The following is a 20,245-nucleotide window of genomic DNA, read 5'->3' as shown; positions in this document are numbered from 1 at the left end:
GGTGGCATTGAAGGCTTCTAAACCGCAGTTTAGGGGTTTTTTTTTGTCACACCATAATGCCTTTATTATCTTAAAATTATATTTTATCATAAGTTTATTATACACACATTTGAATAAATGTACTTTTTGATAATCCTTTTGTCACCTTTTCCCAGGCTATAAAAATGATATAATAGAGTGTCCTTTAAAGCTAACCGCAGGCAGCCAATACTATACATGATAGGATATTAAAATGAGATCTATCAAGTAATTAAATTATTCTCTCAACACAGTAAGTGTAATTCTGAATTATGAATTGAAATATACTAGAGAATATAATAAAACATGACTTGAGAAGCCCAGCTAACTCTACTCTTAGGAGTGCCTTTATCTTGAACTTCCCAGCCTCCAGAACGGTGAGAAATAAATATTTCATGTTTAAGCCATCCAGTCTATGGTATTTCATTACAGTAGCCCAAGCTGACAAAGAAAATTGTGAAGCAGGTCTAAAAACCTTAAGCAACCTCACAGGGAGTTTTGGAGCTAGAATGGTCCTTCAGGGTTGTCCCTAATTGGGCTAAGATAGCCAGGTCTTTATAGTCCCTAAAAGTCCCTGAAAGTCTGGCCACTTATACGAGCTACAGTGGGAAGGAGCACAGCCTTGGGTGAGGTTGCTCTCAGAAGCTAAAGCAACCAGCCCTTCATTGGGAGGATCTGCCTCATGTCAGACTCTCATTCAATGAGCTTTTTCCAGGATTTGTTCAGCAGTATTTTCCTGTCTCCTTATCGCTAACGCACTTTAAAATGTAATCCTCTATTTTGATTGCACATGAAAGTTTCTATATAGGTAGGACCTCACAACTTTACAGAATATATCATAACAAAATTCCCATGTTCAGTACTTAAGAGACATTATTTCCTATTCCTGATGTCAATGAGAAAAACAGATAGTTCATCATTTTACAAGTCTTTTCTTAAAATAAAATGAACCACAAGTGGTTTGTCAGGCATTAAATGCTTTTTTTTCCTAGAGATTGAGTTTTTATGTGTTTGATAACATGGGATATATAAGGCAAACACATGGATTTTCTCTATGAAAAGAGAAAATAATTATGTTTTCATTATCTAAGCAATGAATTGGTGATTTTTCAGAGCAACTGTAAAGATTGCTTTGCCCCAACAAAATATCCACACATTTACATAGGTTTTCTTTGCATGTTTTCTTCCATTCTTTTAACAAATATTCATCTATTATTTACTATATATAGGTACTATACTACATATTAAAGACAGAAATGACTTTAGTTCCTTTAAGGAGTTCATAGTCAGGTTGAGAAAATATACATGAAAACAAATAAAAAGCAAAGCAATGCAGAATGCTTACTGTACATTGATACACTGATAGAAATAGCATTATGAGAGAGAAAATTAACCAGTAAGACCTGATAACATAATTAAGGATATATAGACACCATGGAATTGCTTGGTCAGAATAAATGCTAGGGGTCATTTACACAAATTGATCACCCAACACTTTAGTAGCCTATACAATGTTTGTGTTCAGAGATGGTCCAACTTAGGTTGATGACTTTCATTGACAAGCAAGTCTAATTCTTTCTTTGAATAGCTCTGATGTTAACATAAAAATAGAAAAAATATCGAGGATAGGAGTAGTGGAGGGGACAAATAGAGACAACTGTACTTGAACAATTAAAAAAGAAAATGTAAAAAAAAAGCAAGACATAAAAAAAAGAAAGAATATCCCTTCAAAGCTGATGCTCAGTGGTCGTTTTTTTTCCTATGCCAGCCCTTCAAGTACATACAGAAAACAATAACTATTGATTTCCTTATCTCTTTTAAAATGTTAAACATCATAGAATAGAAATTAAGACTTTATTATACTCAATAGAAATTTGTAGAAAGATAGGAAATGAATACTAGAGAGAATGCTTGCCTTATTGAAACATTTAAAGAATAAATGTGCAATGAGAAAAAATAAAATTAATGAAATCAAATATGCTAAAGAATTTTTAAACTTTAAAAATTATCAACTCCTCAATAAATAAAAATAACAAATGAATGGTAATTCACAGGAAAAAAAGAATAGTAAACGTGTGTACAGAAATTTATTCTCACTCACTAAAGGAAGTGTCATTAAAACCACATAGAGCACCATTTATAGGTTCTAAACTGGCAAAATGTACTTGTTGTATGTGGTTTGTTTTAAAATAATAATTTCCCATGCTGGGGTGGTTAAAGTGATAGAATAAGCACTTTAGTGTACTTTTAAATTAGTAAGTTGGTATTTTAAAATATTTGTACTTTGGGGGATTTGTGGAGGTGGAAGAGGATATAAGGAGGATAAATGGTAATGGAAATACAATAGAATTAAAAAAATAACCTTCAAAAATAAAATATTTACACTTTGTAATAAAAATAATGTTGCCATATGTAATAGTTTTTCAGTATTTCCTGTGTGACATCTCCTAGAAATTCCATAAAATGAAGTAGGTGTATAGTAGTACGTGAAGTACATGTCTTCACATGACCCTCATTTCACAGGTGTGATGAGGTTTCACAAGGTCATACATGTCGTCAGAGAGGGGCAGGGACTGGTTCCCACAGCTAACATTGACTGCCTGTCCATATAAATGAGCCCAAAGGAAACAATGCCACAACGAGAAAACGTAGTCAAACAAAGATATTAATCATACCATTATTTATAATAACCAAATATACAAAATGAGTGAGTAAGCATATATGAAAGGATATTTAGTGTTTAGTCATTATTACAAGGAAAATGGAGAAGTAGGAAATGTCAAGAATTAAAAGTAGAATATAAATGGTATGTACATTGATTACAACCATATAAATGTGTGTTGGCAAGCAGAAGAGGAAACTACTTATGTTAAATAAAAATAGCTATGATAGAAATGATTTTGTTCAAATTTTCACATCTTTCCAAGGGTGCTACACTTTCTCTGCTTTAGATTTTTGTCTCATTAAATTACCCATACCTTTGGGGCAGGTATACACATAAGCTAGGTTAGCTGTGTGTATGTTAATATTGTATAACTGATGTTGAAGAAGCAGAGAGGAGACATGCCCAAGAGGAATGCACAGAGAAAAAGAAAATGAGGAGGAGAGGCCTAAAACAAACCTCACTTTCTTATTTTGCGATGAATAATATCAGGTAAAAACACACATAGAATTATGTGAACCATTTTTTTATTATTTTTACTGATAAGTTAATTGAGTCTAAGTTGAAATCAATCTTTGAACTGCTTAATAAGAAAGATATTCAGAATTTTTATAATTTTATGTAAAACCCCCTGGCAATTCTGCTTTATCTTTTATTCTGAAGAATAACAAAGGCAGAAAAACACTCCTAGCAATACTTTGTAACTGAATAGTAAAATGCATAACATTTCAACATGGTGGCATTGTGAAGCAGGATGTAACTGGCAGCCGCTACTGGGCTGTTCTTGCTATTCTACCAATGATTATGCCAATTAGGATGCAATGGATCTCAATTGATAGTGACAGCTTATTACTTACACAGACAGTATAAGCAATATCACCATGGTATCAGCTTCCCAGATTCCATAGGGTGACACTGACCTGGAGAGGCCAGGTAACAGATGTCCCAAATGGTCAAGAATCAATTCCATATTGACTGATGCAGCCTCCGGCATGATATGGCATCTCTTCAAGGTAGGGAAGTAGATGGGAAAAGGTGAGTGAAAGCTCCTTAAAGCATGCCATTCTTGCTATTTTTCTGGTAGGATCACAGGGCCTTCCACCAGGACTTGGGCATGACTGCTATTGAACCTTGCCTACATGGCCCATGTAGGGGTATACAAAGTCACCAGGTGGCCAGGGCACCAGGGTGGAGCCATTCATCTATAGGCAAAATAATCTGGAGGTTTTTAAACTGGAATGAGGGCCTCAAAAGTATGTTGCCTTGCAGTTTAAGCTTTATGGAAGTGGCAACTATGAAATGCAGGTGAGAAACACCAGGAGAAATTTTATTAAATGAAGCAGTTTGGATAGACACTGAATTTACTGCATTTGTTAAAACTCAGTATTACTTTCTTTTCATTGATTTCACCACAGTTAAGGAAAAAGAAAAATTGAAAAAGACTCCAAATTCAAAATAGCACTTAATTAGAGCAGGTCATTAAAAATCTATATAATGAAAGTCACATACCTATGAATACATTTGGATATCAATGTGTTGCTCTAACCTCAATGATAGGTTAGCAAATTCAATCAGTATTTCTGAAACTTCAAAGCACATATGAACCACCCGAGAATTGCATTAAATGCACATTGAGAGGTAGTAGGTCTGGTACAGAGCCTAAGAACTTGCCTTTCCAAGAGCTCCCAGGTGAAGAAACTTGCATATTGAAGATAACAATGGTTACATGATTGACATCTTTTGCTTACCTCTAACAAGTTTAAAAATATTTATTAATACAAATTTTAATAGTAAAGTTTTGTTATACTTATTTTTCACCAGTGATCCACAGTCATGGTGAAAATGCTGCTACATTACATAGACATTTATTTAAAAGAACACATTTTACTGAGCATAGACAACTGAGTGTAAGGGCCATTGGTTGTGTCCATGTTGAGGGGGTGGGGCATGGAGCACCTAAAATGTGAGGAAACACATCACTATCTCAAGAAGTTTACAATCTACTTAGAAGAAAACAAAGCATTGATAAATAATTACAGTACAATGTACTTTATTTAAAATATCAGTAGGAAGATAAAACAGATTTGCTAGGAGGAGGTAACACCTGAGACAGGTGTGTGGCACCACTGTAGTCTTGTTCATACCTGGTTGGACCAGGAGCCAGGTGCCCCAGCCACAGGCCAGTCGTCAGTAGGCCTGATCTGTGGGGAAAGAGCCAACGCTGAGGAGGTTCAATATGATGCATTTGTGTAAACAGGGCATTCCATATTAAACTGTGACAGAATCTTCATTTTTAGAGCTTTGAATGCAAAGTCTTGGGAGAAGCTGACAGAATCAGAAGCAGCAGGGAAAACTAATGGCAGAGAAAAGCTGAGTCACAATCATTACCAAGATATACTTACCGGTGACAATGGACACTTGCTTCTGAAGGATTATGAGGTGACAGAACAGATAAACCAGTGGTTCTCAAAACTGGCTGCACATTAGCATCACTTAGGGAGCTTTTCAAAATCCTCAGGGCTGGGCTGAGACCCAGTCCAGAACCTTTGGGGATATGGCATTTCAGTGGTAGTAAAATTGCTCTTTAGGTGATTTCCAATGTAGAGCCAAGGCTGGGGTTACTTAGACTAGGTGTATTATCAACAACAAGACCCACTAGTGGATCCTAGAAAACTAGAAACCATGTTCCTAGTTCTCTTTGAGGCTTGGTTATGAAGTTGAAACAAGGTTGCACTTTTTTTTTTAATGACAGTTACAGAACAGGGCTAAAGGTGGGGGAGCAGGGTTGGGGTACCATATACTGTTACTGAAAGGACCCCCCACTAGGTTCGCATTGTCCACCACCACAGGAAAGACATCTCTCAATGCCAGAGATTTGTGAAAAGAAAAGGAAATGTTTCTTTAAAGCTATACAGGCTTAATAGTGACCTAATGTCTTCATTAAAATATGTGAGTCCTGTAGGATACCCACAGACACCCACAGTGCTTCCTTCTCTCTCTGCCCTAATTTTGGGTACCTGTATCTCAGGAAAAGAAGTAGACACTGGGGTTCAGGCTCCTGGCACCATCAGCTGTGTTGCTGTCAGGATCTCCTGCTTTGGACCCCAGTTAATCCAAAGTCACGTGGCACCTTCTCATGTCCCACTAGCAAAAGTCCTTTTACCCTTTTTCTTCCAGGCAAAGTATCTTCTGCTTCCTAAGCCATGTGGCCAAGGGGTGCACCCCAAAGCCACATGGTCCTCTCCCCACCAAAGTTGTGGGGGTCCCCCCTCTGGCAAAACCACGTGTTTCTCCCTTCAATGGCTGCCCTATCTGGGTTTAAATCCCCCGCCAATCTTTTTGTGCACCCCCATTTCCAAATCTCCCTACAATCAGTTACACCTGCCAGCATTCCTGTATTATTCCAAGTTTACTGGGCTGCCATCATGAGTCTGGGCAGGTGTGGCCCCATGTCATGGAGCCAATCTTCTCCAAGCTCTCATGCACGTGCTATAACCAGGGGGAGCTGCCCCCCAGTTACATCTTGGGTGGAAGTCACTTCCATCCCCCTGGTTCAAGGCATGGCCACAGCTTTTTAACATATCTATGCAACCAGTTAAAGGTTATAGATGTGTTAAAGGACCATGCCATGGATTAGCTGCAAAGCTGTGGCTGTACAAAACAGCTCTGCATGTTTCTGCTCCATGTGTCCCTTCCCCCAACTCACACCTGTGGGGGGAAGGGGTGAGGACATCCCATATATCTTTCTAATATTTCCTGGACACCTTGAGCTCTGGACCCCATTCCAAATCCCTATTTGGGGCCCTCCTCTTGGCTGCACCCTGTACAACACTATAAATACACTGGAATGGCCAAGCTGGTTGACTAGAATCTTCAAGCTTCTTAGGATCATATCTGCAACCGTTTTTGAACAGTCTGCATGAAAAAGAACCCAAGCCAAGGAAGACAAGATACAGGTTCTTGGTGTTTGAGTATCTGGATCCAGAAATACCTGAATTTAGTTCTATCCCTGGAATTTTCTATTATATGAATGTTAAGAGTGCCCTCATACATTTGGGTTATAATTCTGCCATTGCTACTAAGTCAGATCTTTATAAAACATAAAGTTATATATGTTCTGAGAGTAATAAAGGGGTGAAAAGGATGTTTAGTGTTTTATTTTGTCCACACTCATCACTGATATTTCTTTTCTCAGTTAACTCTTGTTTAGAGGAAGCTCAAGTGATACCTGGTTCTATTCAAAATGCATGTTCTGTGTGAGCTCTGCCTAACACATCCTTAGCAACACTAATCCAGACCAATCAGTGTAAGAGCTAGGTAACAGATGCATTGTGAAAACTTTGTTTATTCACAGAATTTATTTAAAATAACAATAAATGTTCCTGATTTTATTTGCTTGATATCTAGGCTACCGTTCTTGACTCAGTAATGTGTTTCTTATCTACATAATAGTAACAGTAGTAACAAATAATATGAAGCAAGATAGTTGAGGATAACAGCCTAAGTGTATTCGAAGTGTTAGAATGTTATACCTAAACTGAAATGTAAAGAAAGTTAACACAGAGGCCACTGGTAAAGTGAGAATAGATACAGGAGTGGATGGACTGGTTTTACAAGGTTGAAGGGCAGGAAGGACAGGAATCTAGCAGAGTAAATACTAGTAAAGTTTTGTGAGTTGCACATTATCACTCTGACACCTGACTGACTAGCACAATATATTTCATGACCCCTTTCTTCTAACACAATAAAAAATAATTCACTAATTCAGATTTTTCAGACCTTCAACAAGATTTGTGTTTTTCTCTGTTATAATCCTAAAATGCAAACCTATATAAATTGGGATTAATCTAGCCAGCTACATTGGATTAATCTAGCCAGCTACATTTACATATATTTTATTCCCTTCTATGACTTTTGTTTGTGGCAGAAAAGGAAAAGAAAAAGACTGTAAGAATGCACAATCTGAAGGAAGTTGCCAGTCACAATCAGGAAGATTTATTTAAGCAGACAATTAACTCTATAAATATCCAGAAGCATGCTGTATATGTCTCTTTTTGGTCATGTGGCTTTTCCAATTAAAAGGGAAAACCCTGAGGACAAGTGCCTTGAACTGAATGTTTCTTTCAAACACCAGCCTTTGCAGCCCCATTTTGCAAAACTGCTACTATTCATTAATAACATGACAATCAGTGTGCCGCACCCAAATTTTTACTCTACAGAAAAAGACATATATCTTAGCTGACAAATTTTCTTTGGTAGCTAATAAAGGTCTGTTTTTCTCACCTTTTCCTCCACAAAGGCTAATCATCAGGTTGCTTATTTCTCTATTCAACATGAGCCTTTAAGAAGTCAGTAAACAAAACATTAGACTATCAGTAAACAACAACTCAAATAAAAATCTATTAATTTGTTTACTACTAATGATTAATAGAGTCAATTTATAGCTTATCAGAACACTTTCACTATTGTCAAATATCTCTGATGACATAAATAGATTGAGAGGACCAATATCTGTGGATGGATTGTCTTCAGAAGGTATAGTTTATTCATTCCCCAAGTACTCAAAAATATACCCCCGATTTAAGCTAAATATGTGGAAAGTTGATACACACACATTGAATCAATTCTCGATTACTAAATCATGCTTTGATGTGATCCTATAAGTATGTACTGGGACTTAATTCTGAGATATTACAAAAATATGTCAATGAGTATGTTATTCAGTTGGTTGCACACAGTACATATATGAGAACCCTCAAAGGAAATTCATATCCAGTTTTAGAATTAATTATAGTTTTATTTTTCCTAAAATACTGAATTGCTCTTAAATTTATAAACAGAGGAAATTATAGGAAATATCCAATTTCCTTCTTATAGTTGTCTGGAAGAATCAGCCATGTCACCAATAGCTATCAAGAACATAAGTATGTATGAAGTATATTTTAATAATCACATTTGGTTTACTTTGTTTGTTTTTAACTTTTTCTCAATTATTTCTCATTTATTTTGAGTTTTATGCTTATTCAGAAGCCAGGTGATGTCCCCTTTTTTATTGGAAAGGAGATATTTAGTTAGACAATTGAGCATTTGATTGTAAATGTGTTATTATATAGTTACATGAGTACACTTCCTATATATGTGCGCAGATCCACAGGACTCCCGTCACTCCTCATTTTTTCTGTCAATGGTTCATTCTTCGATCAAATTAAAATCAGATCAGCTAGTTATTTCATGTGAGTCACTTACACAAATCTGTTTACTTTGTCTAATTGTTGCTATTTTTAAGAAACATTGAATTTCCCTTCAGGAGCAACCATTTCATTTTAGTAATAATTATCTCTGTTCAAGACAATTAAGAGTGATGGGGGCTTCATTAGTTAATTAGCAAGGCCTGAGGAACACCGCTCCACAAACTTAATTAAACCCATCTTAAAATATACAATATAAACTATAGCTGGTTGTTAATGATCAACATATCACGTCTATGGGGTTGTGTTTTTTCTTCTAAACATTTACTTTCAAACCTGTGTGCTTCCAGCTGTTTATCAAAACAAAGTAAAACAGCTACTGAAAGATAGTAACTTCACATCCAGAAGATACCATTTTCAGATTTCCTGTTCCCCATATTGCTATGATGACATCCACTTCTAACAATAACCCTTTTCTTTAATCTTGCCATTTTTCAAGTAAAAAAAAAAATTATTCCCCTAAGATAATGAGTTACTTAATAAATGGTGAAAGCTTTTTTATCTCCTCCTTTCTAAAGAATGTATAAACCAGTTAAATATATTAATTACAAAGTACTTCTCTAATTCTTCTTAGTGACTTGAACAAATAAATATGTATACTTCCTCTCTTTTAGCTGTTGTTTAAATTTAACATAAATGGACTTCTCCATTCATATGGTATTTCTTACTGTTTGTGTTTTTTTACTTCCCTTTCTGCTGTAATTAATACCTCTTGTGTACTTACCCTAACATTTTGGCCTGTCCTTGATTCATGCTGAAATATGCGTAACTTACTTGAGCCAAAAGAGAGTTGTGAGTAAAATAGAATGTTCATGCTCTAATGGATAAATGTATGATGAGCATGGAGACTGGAAAAGAAGATAGAAGAGAGTAAATAGAGAAGGAAGGCTGGCATCCCAGCTATGGGCTACAAATCCTGTCTAGGTCCTGGACTCAAACAATTTGTCAATAGCCAGACAGTGCTGACAGATCACTCTGGGTGCCGTCTGTAGGAGGGTTTTCGAGGGGAGTGTCAGAGACAGCTACCTGCCCATCAAGTAGCTATTTTAACCCCCATCCCACCAAATACAAGCCTAAATACATACTGTTGTAAAATCAATGCACATAACTGAAAACTACATCCCCTCCACCTGCCTGGCACATGTGGGTATGCTATAAGAAAAAGGTTTAAGAATGATAACTTGTAAAACTCCTTTAAAATGGTAATGGAAAAAAATACAGTAAAGATTAAATCTTTTAAAAAGGAAGGAGGGAAGGAAGGAAGGAAGGAAGGAAGGAAGGAAGGAAGGAAGGAAGGAAGGGGAAAAGAAAGACTAGAATGTGTGTCTTTTCTTTTCCCTTCCTTTTGCCTAGAATGTAGACATGACAGCTAAAGATTCAGCAGCTCTTCTGTGACCAAATATCTACTTCTTCACTGCCAGATCCCAACCTCTAGAAAAGTAGCTAGCATGGGGCTAAAAAATATTTGTCAAATAAATGAATGAATCAAGTAATCAATTCATAAATGAAGCTGAATTATACCTCTTCCTCAGTAGCTGATTATCTTTATCCCTTACTGAGATTTCCTGTGTCAGTTTTGGCATTTTTAAAGCCAGGCTTTGAAATGGTTGACTATACTTACTTTCTAGTTGTGTGCCCTTTACCAAGTCATTTCCTCTTCATAAGCTTTCATTTCATTGTATGTGAGCAGATAAATATCAAGCATTGCTGTTGTAAAAACCTGAGAAAATTCATTATGTCTCTAACTGGTTGCCCCAAATATTATAGTTTCTGAGTATAAACTACTTGTGGACAAGTGGTTTCTTATACACAAATGTCTTACAACTTATATTTCTCCAATAAATCCACTAATGCATATAATGAAGAATGACTGAAGTTTTACTTCATGTTCGCAGGATGACATTTTCTGTCAGACACCCTCCCTCCTTGTGAGCTTCTCCTTATGTCATCATTACTATACAAACACTCATTTCGGAATGTAATTACATAACTTCTATAGTGTGAATAAATTAAACAAAAATAACATCTTAGAAAAATCTCCATTCTTTACTCTTGCATTGTTTTCTGTTGGCAAGATAAAAATTATAACTAGATTATTAAAATACAGTTTCACATTAAAGGTGGGACTGTCAAGGAGATTTTTCTCAAGTAGGGGGGATAACCATAATATAAAGTAAAATATGAATTCCATCACAGAGATAAAAAAGCATAAGAGGAATTCAAGGGAGAGAGAGATTTCTTTCAGATGGGCACACCAGCACAGGCTTTGGCTAAGAGGCACCACAGCAGCCAGTTTCCAACAGATGGAATACAATGAAAGAAAGGGAGTACTAACTGACAGAGCAGCATGAGAAAAGTTGTAGACAGCAAACATGTTCAGGTAGCAATCAATAACTCAGTTTGACTGGAAGGTAAGAAATGCAAAAGGAGTTATTAGAAGACAAATCTTGGAAGGCACCAAGATATGAGCTTAGTTGGATAAACTAACCATTTCTCTAAAGGAAGCTGCATGTCCAACTGTGTTCACATACTTCTCTTACTAGGAAGATGAGTTTCTGGAAATGGGAGGAGTGACTGACTCAAAGCTATTTAAAGGCATTGTAACGTCCCTTTAGCAAATCCAGCCCTACTGTCTTTCACTGGCATTTGTTCATCCTTTCCTTCAATCACCTGAACTCATGACAGGCTCCAACCACCTTTTCCAGAACTGGTCAAATAGCTCAGGATCCAGAGATATTTCCGATGCCTTTTGTATTTCCAGAAGTCCTACCTGTCCTTACTTTGTTGTCCATTCTGATCAAGAAACGTGCCTTCAACCCTGATTAAAGATCTATTTAATATCTCACTTGATATACTTCTTTTCATTCTTCTTACCGGTCCGGCACCATCACTTAAACATCTGTGGCAGATATTATGGGTCAGAACAGTTTACCCGGCCACATCAGTTTCAACAGCCAACATAGCAGAACACACACAATGGGGAGGCCGCCATAGCTGAGAGAATGTTAGCATGGCTAAACAATAAGAAACAAACAAAAAGAAAAAAAACTGATTTCGGAATATATGATTTTGTCTTTAGAACTATATTTTTCTTCTTTTTAAACTTTTCCTCTCTGTTTTGGAAACTGAAACCTTGCCCTATTGAAGAAAGTTTGCATTTTATTGTTATACTTAATTGCTCTTCAGGGAGGGAAAGGAAACAAAATTTTAAAAAGACATTACATAAGCCAGTGGTCCCACATCTCCAATTCTCTTTTGATAATGTGTCTGACAACTGGAATAATGTATGTGGAAATATTCTTTCCTGCACTCAGTCTGCTTCTTTGCCAAGTGCAACAGCAAGGTTTACTGAATGACCTCATTGTCTATAAGCAACTCCAAAGCCCCTTCAAACTTGCTAGTCAGGCTGGGAGAATCAGTAGACATTTGGCCTTTTATCACATGACAGATCCACAGACCAATGTGCCAATTAAGCTGGGCAGAGTAGGAGGATGGGAATAACTTGAACAAATCTCATATTTTAATGACACTCTAGCCTTCAGCTATTCTGTAGTTTCTGAAGTGTTAAAGTCTGAGAAATCTTTTCTGAGCATCTTGTTCACTGGTAAAGTCAGGTAGCCTCAATTATGATGTGAATTGCTTCCGAGACATGGCATGGAGCAGTGTACCTCCCGCTTTTTCTTTCTCTTTGTGGAACTAGTTAATCAAACCACCAGACTCTACATCAGGGGCAGTCATAGCTCTTCAGAGAATTTTGAAAAGTCAAAACTAAAAACAATTATGGATTAAAAATTCAGTGGAATCTTTAGTCTGCCTTAGATACCAGTAACAACATCTAAGGGTATTCTTCATCATGCATGAGTTAGCTGAAAGGATTCAAAATCTGAGAAAATTAAGTTTATTTATAACTAAATACAATTTGGAATGGTTCATAGATCACTGAGTATTGAAGATTAAAAGACCCCTAATTAAAAGTGTTTTACTGGTATGATGACCTCTGTTATCTTTCATGAAACAAACAGACAGGAATACCATAAAAGTTTACCTACTCTGTTTTCTAATTTCTATCAATAACTAAATTTGCCTTCACAACAGTGAGACTTTTGTTTGTTTGGTGGCGTATTTTCATCAGAAATGTGAATAGGGATGTTTATCTCCAAGAAAACTGGTAACACCTTCCTGATAGTATTTTATTTTTGTTGTTGTTATTTTAGTTTTGGTGGTTGATGGAAAAGATATTCTAAATGGAAAAATAAGCAGAATAACATAGTCATGAGCTACAAAAACACTGGAGTCGCCCCAACATGGGTTTAAATCCTGGTCCCACCATGTACACTTCATGTAACTTTGGGGAAGTTACTTATTATCTTTGAATCTCAGCTTCCTTGGTACCAAAGGGCAATATCTACACTATGTAAGGGTAATAAAAATTTGAAAATATACTATTTTTAATGGTTTTCATACCACAGGAACTCAACAAAATATGGCATATGACACATAAATTAGTCTCATATCTCATTTCTGTCTGTAAAGCTGTAAAAACATCACAAAGCTCAAAATCAAATTCTGACACTGTAGTCTTCTCAATGAATAGAAACCAACCCTTTCCAAACAAAATTTTTTATGATAATATGACAAAGGATCTCAAGTATTAGGTTATACACTTGAGGCCCCAAGACAGGCTAATGACCTAGAAACTTAGACTTTGATCTAATAGAGCCAAGGTGAAAACAGAAGATTTCAATGATACTGAGCATTTAAAATTGTCTTGAATGAGAACAGAGTGGTAGTTTAAATATTTGGCAAGATGGTAGTACATTCCCTTTAAATATGACTTCTATTTTATAAATTATGCATATTGATGCCGAAGAAATCAATGTGAAAAGTCATCCAAAGACCACGGAATGAGACAGTAAAAATACCCTGTTTTCTCTGTCACTTTCAACTGAATGCAGCCAAGTGAAAGTTACATACAAGATACCTTTAATTCGTTTTGAAGAACCATGCCTACAGTCTAGTGAAGGGAGATGTTAGCCTGTTCTACTGCCATTTTCTTTGACCTCATATTAAAGCTACTAATCCTACCCTTTAAGGTTCTACAGTTTTCCTTTTTTCAATCTCTTCCTTCAGTGTTTTCCAGTGTATATGTCCTTGATCTCTATTATTTGACCAGGTATATGTTTGGTTTCAACTCTTTCACTCTTTTGGCTTTTTACTCTTCTCCTACTGAAAATAACTTTTTCTATGCAGCTCCAAGGAAACTAGTAGATTCTCCTTTTTTTTATGTTTTATTTTTAAGTTTCTATCTCAACACACCCTTCCTTCCTTCTATGTGATTAAGAAGTTGAAACCCCAAAATGTTGAATGACTTCAGCAGAAGCAGCAGGGGGAAGCATGCAAGTGTTTAAAACAAAGTTCAGGGCTTCTACATCTAGCACAGCTATTTCCAACCAGTGTGCCCCAAGAATTTTTGAAACATGCAATACCTGACTATTTAGTCAGGGGTACCAACCTCTTTTTCCTTAGATAGCCAAGTAGAAAAATGAAAACAGCCAACCCAGCAGCAGCCATCTGGTGTGAATACACTGCCTTGAACCACAAGTGCACAGTCATATAATAGGTTTGCAACTTATTCTTAATGTTGCATAATAAGGTTGCAACTGATTAATTAATTCTTATACCAGAAATACTTACATGCATGTATAGGCACCTAATTATTTTAAAAAGTCACTTTGGACAGAAAGGATAGGTATTTGCTATTGTTAATTTTATGTAAGTTAATCAAAATTATACCTATTTCTTTTTGTCAGATTAGAAAATATGCAATGTATTTTGGGGTGTGCCAAAAATTTCAGTAATCAGTTTTATGTGTGCCATGAAATGAAAAATGTTGAAAATCATTGATCTAGCACATAAAGGGCATGTGGCCCACTGCAGTTCAAGAGAGTGTCATCACATAAACAGCTGTTTCTAATTTTAGGAGCCACCCTTTGAGAAAGACTTACTTTGCCCCATTTCACCTCTAAAACACTGGGTGAAGACTTTTGGCCAAGCTCACATTACAGTTGTTACAGTGTTTGGGCGTTTATCTAAAACTTGTGATTCCAAAAATTAAAACCACCTGTTCTCTCGCTGATAAGTCATCTGACATAGGTAAACTCCCTACTTAATGTTCTTTCCAGGAGCTTAGGAAAGAATCTGTTCCTCGGGTACCACCTCTTTATTAATGCCTTATAGGAGAATCTAAACTCTCCATCCACATCACTAATTTTCTTACATAAGAATGTAGAAGGACTTGTGATGTAAAAATGACAGCAAAAGTGGTAATATATCAAGATAGCTTAAGGTATTCTTCAATTATTATAAACCATGTTTGACTGAATTCAGTAAGAAAAACCAAAAGGGATATAAGTTTTACAGATAATCAGTACAAAAGAGAACATTTGCAGGAAAATAAGTTGCAAGTCAACTATGCTGGGGTTTACATGCTTGAGGAAAGCAGGTACAGAGAAGACAATGATCAAATCACTCATGATGAATGTTGATGTCAAGTAGGAGGAAGGGTCTTTCTGTAAGAATGACACTGAAGTTTACTTGGGTGTCACTCCTGGCTCCTGGGTTTAGTTTGACTCTCTGACTTTCCCAGAGACATTAACAATTTTACAAATTCCCCTCCCATTTGGGCCAATTGCAGCAGACACTGCTATTTGTCTACTGAACACCTAATTCTTTTTATTTATTACAAAAACCATGTGAGTTGTTTTCCCAGTGGTAATTTGTCAATTAAAAAATAATAGCCAGCATGCCCCATCCTTCTTACAGCCATGAATGGCCAATGAGATTTGAATAGAAGTCTCCTAGTGACTTGTGAGAATGATTTGTTTTTCAAATACAGGTACTGTCCTTCATTAGTACTTTTTCCTTCTTCTTCCTGACTAAAAATTAGATGGAATTCTGTAAACTGGGTAGCTTTCTTGAGATAATGAAGAAATCAGGAGACTTAAACTATAGGTTAAGGACAATAAAGCAGAAAGGCAGTAAAGGCAGTAGGAACCTAAAATGTTAACATTTTAAAGCTCCTGAACCATTACTATATTACTTATCTACAGACTTTTACTCATTTAAGAAACATAAGCTTTTATTTAGTTAAACCACTAGAGTAAAATTTTTCATCACTGCAGGCAATACACTATCAAAAAAACACTTCTTTTTTTCCAGTTAGGGAATGTTTACATTCTACATATGCAGATAGAAAATATACTGTATATGATTTATTGACATTAGACTCTGTTCTATCACTATTTGATTTAGGGCAAGTGATTTTAATTTTCAGGATCTTAGCATTCAAAGACATGGTCAACTTAAGTAATATTTAAGTGATTTTTTTTTCCTTCTAAAGTTCTAGGATTCCATGAAATGTCCAAACGTGATTGAAAAGTAAGGATTTCTTCACTTGTAACTACTTTGTAAAGTGAATCTGTTAGAGCTGAGAGAAGAAACTAAAAATGTATTAGAGAGATTACTAAGAATTTGATTTTGTGTAAACTGCGAGGATTTGGGACAGGACCTTATACACTCAACAACTGAGAACCAAGTGGAACATACATTTAATTACAGATAACAAAATACAGAAATATTGTTTTTAAATGAGCTTAAGAAAAAAATTAGAACAGAGTGCTAGAGGGTAATAAGATTTCTGAAGGGATTATCATACAAAGGATAAAGGCAGGATGGCAGAAACTGTTCTTTCATGGGAAATTGCAGTTGGCTAAGTGCCATAGTGGTCACATAGTGATAGAGGATGCTGACACCAACTTCCAACATTCATCACATATTGCAAAAAGATTTATAGAAGATACACTACAGGAAAATACTGGAGGAAATACAATGGGGTATAAAGAGAAAAATATCACATTGTTCATGTTGCTTTCAGTCTACCAGAACAGGTAAGGGAGTTTCTGGGTTGTTGCTGTTGTTGTTTTTTAATTTTTTTAAAAAAATTGTATTTATTTCTTTTTAGAGAGAGAGGATGGGAGGGTGAAAGAGGGAGAGAAAGATTGGTGTGTGGCTGCCTCCCATGCACCCCCATTTGGGAACTCGGCCCTCAACCCAGGCATGTGTCCAACCAAGAATCGAACCTACAACCCTTTGGTTTGCTGGCCAGCACTTAGTACACTGAACCATGCCAGCCAGGGCTCTTAAAATTTTTTATTGTATTTTTTCCATTACTATTTAGTCTCTTTAACCACCTCCCCACTCCCACCATCACCACACTGTGGTCCATGTCCATGAGTCCTTTTTTCCTTTTTGCTCAATCCCTCCACCTCCTAACCACCCAAAAGCTGTCACCATGCCTCTATGAATCTGTCTGTGACTCTGTCTGTGAGTCTGTCTCTACTTGATATGTTAGTTCAGTTTGTTAGATTCCTCATATGAATGAAATCATGTGGTATTTGTCTTTTTCTGGCTGGCTTATTTCACTTAGCATAACGTTCGAGAGGTCCATCCATACTGTCACAAAGGGTAACATTTTCTTCTTTTTACAGCTGAGTAGTATTCCATTGTGAAATGTTCCATAGTTTTATCCACTCATCTACTGATGGAAACTTGGGCAGCTTCCATATCTTGGTGATTATAAATAGCACTGCACTGAACATAGGTTGCTTATGTTCTTCTGAATTAGTGTTTTGGGCTCCTTCAGACTTATTACCAGAAGTGGGATTGCTGGGTCAAAAGGCAGATCCATTTTTAATTTTTGGAGATATCTCCATTGTGCTTACCACAGTAGCTGTGCTAGTCTGCACAGTCTGCATTCCCACCAACAGTGCAAAAGGGTTCCACTTTCTCCACATCCCCATCAGCACTCATTGGTTGTCAATTGATTGATGATAGCCATTCTGACAGGTGTGAGATGAAATGTTGCAAAGGGAAACATCAACAAAATAAAAATACACAGAATGGGAGAACACATTTGCAAATACATCTGATAAGGGGTTAATATCCAAAATGTATAAAGAACTTAGAAAATCAACACCAAAAAAAACAAACAACCCGATTAAAAAATGAGCAGAGGACCTGAACAGACACTTTCCCAAACAGGCATACAGGTGGCCAATAGATATATGAAAAGATGCGCAATGTCACTAATCATCAGATAAAGGGAGTTCAATTAAAAAGAACAGTATGGGATGGTATAGGGGCTCACAAGCTGGTTAACCTACATTTGGTTTGCCAAGGACAATCCTGAGTTAAGCATGTTGTTCTGGCTTAATTTTTGGCATTGTTCTTTTCTTTACTCAAAATTGACCCACACTGGTTATACGGGTTTGAAATTCAAATTTTATTTCATATATTTATCAACTCAAAGTGTTTCTTTTTATTCCCATTACCTTTTACTATCACATAAGAAAAATAGTTTAGTCTCTAAATTTACCTTTATATTCTCTTCAGTTCTCCAACTCTTTTTTCATTCCACTTAGTTATTAGCAACACACAAATAAAAAGAATGTAAACAAAATCTGAAGCAGTGCTTTCAAAAATAGTTATATAAATGGTTTACTATATCACCTTTAAGCATATATTGAATAAGACTAAGTAAAAAAAAAACATAATAAAAGAATAAATCCAAAGGACAAAATGAATCTGTTGGTCATACATGAGAATTATTAATAGGCTAGAGATTCAGAGATTAAGAGCATATCTTTGCCTAAGGAAAAAGAGGCTATTAATGAGCTCTCTGATTATAAAGGACAAAACTTTGTTCCCATTATAAATGACATTTACCTAATAAATTTGTAATATCCCATTCTAGATTTCTAGTGGTGGCATTAGTCCTTCTGACAGGAGCTGACATCCAGAAGTCACTAACAGGTGATGATAACTTAAAACAACAACAACAACAACAAAAACTATATCAGAGTTATATGTACTGATCCCGAATGAGTAACACACATTAGGGAAATAACTGACTGATCTGTGGTCATAGGGCTTATTCTTGCACATGGGGAACCTCATTTAGGCCCATTCATAAACTTTCATGATTAGTTTTAGCATTCTCTTTTTCTGATACTGTTAATGTAAGAATGAAAACGCTTTGCATATCCTTGGCACCCACTAGAGAAATCATGTCCTTTTCTAATAATAATGGGAAGTGCTATAATTAAAAGCACAGAGATTTTTTTCCTTCCCAGTAATTTGACTTAGCATAAGTCTGCTATAGTAAAACCATTTATCTGTGGTTTGTTGAGACATAATTATAAGAGACTTAAAAAAGCAGTTTTGGTTAATAATGTAGTACTATAAATTGAGCAGGATTAATCTACTCCATTATTCTTTACTTCAAAAGAAATGGGAAGAAGCAAGACAACAGAGCAAGGAGATTTTCCAATTTTCCACTGAAATAAGCCACCCTGCTTTAATGGTTACTACCCAAGTGAACTAAAGAGATTTATAAATCACTTATTAATGCTAAAAAAATGTTTCCAGGTTCAGGCAAAACTTAGGAAGAGATTACAGAAAAAGTGTAATTTTGTGGATTTAATAAAAGATTAACTGGGAGTAGAACTTTGATTGAAAGTAAAGTCTGGTTAAAAACAAACCATAAAATAAAATCTTTCATCTCCATCTAGTCTTAAGGCTCTTGTCTCACAATACCTAAAAAGATTATTTCCAAAAGTAGTATCTAAATGTGGCAGAGTAGGAATTTTACTCTTATCTCTTTGATACCTTAATCATGAGGTTCATATCTTTTTGTAGTTTATAAACCTGATAATTGGGTGCTCACACTCTGGTGTGAGAGGTGTCCCCCTCACATCCTGTTATGACATCAGCACTGCTGATGTGAAAAAAAAAAAATTTTAAGGTTTATTTCTTCTTTGCCAAACAAAGCCTTCCATCATTAGGACGATTTCAGCTTGCACATGGTTAACTGGTTAACTTAATCTGCATCCCAGTATCATTGTACCTTGACATATGGAATCCATCATAAATCCACCTTTACATTAAGGAAGGTGGATGTGCATGTTCTTCAGCTTTCAAATATCAACCATCCAATTCCATTGCTGCTGCCTTTTCTTCTTCTTTTAAAAAATTATTTTATTGTTCAATTACAGTTGTGTGTATTTTTCCCCACTACTCCCCTCCACCCCAACCAAACCCACCTCCGTCCCTTGCGTCCACCCTCCCGCTTTGTTGGAAACCGCCCTGCCTGGTATCAGAAGCTATACCAGGCTAAGGCTGAGGGAACGACCTTGGACCCTAAGCCACCAAGGAGACAAAAGCGTATCTCCCTGGCAGGAGTGCAGCTTCTGCTCCTTTT

The 20,245-nt window shown here is 36.1% G+C and overlaps 1 non-coding gene across 1 annotated transcript; it reads left to right on the top strand.

Moving 5' to 3' along the window:
- Positions 1-19,671: 19,671 nt before the first annotated feature.
- Positions 19,672-19,773, top strand: LOC114493739. Its single transcript, XR_003684339.1, has one exon. It is a non-coding gene; the product is annotated as a small nucleolar RNA U13 (small nucleolar RNA).
- Positions 19,774-20,245: the final 472 nt, after the last annotated feature.

The sequence above is a fragment of the Phyllostomus discolor genome, chromosome 1 (assembly GCF_004126475.2).
Source record: "Phyllostomus discolor isolate MPI-MPIP mPhyDis1 chromosome 1, mPhyDis1.pri.v3, whole genome shotgun sequence".
NCBI classification, from domain to species: domain Eukaryota; kingdom Metazoa; phylum Chordata; class Mammalia; order Chiroptera; family Phyllostomidae; genus Phyllostomus; species Phyllostomus discolor.
Note: the sequence above shows the minus strand (reverse complement) of the source record. Positions and strands in the feature narration are given on the sequence as shown.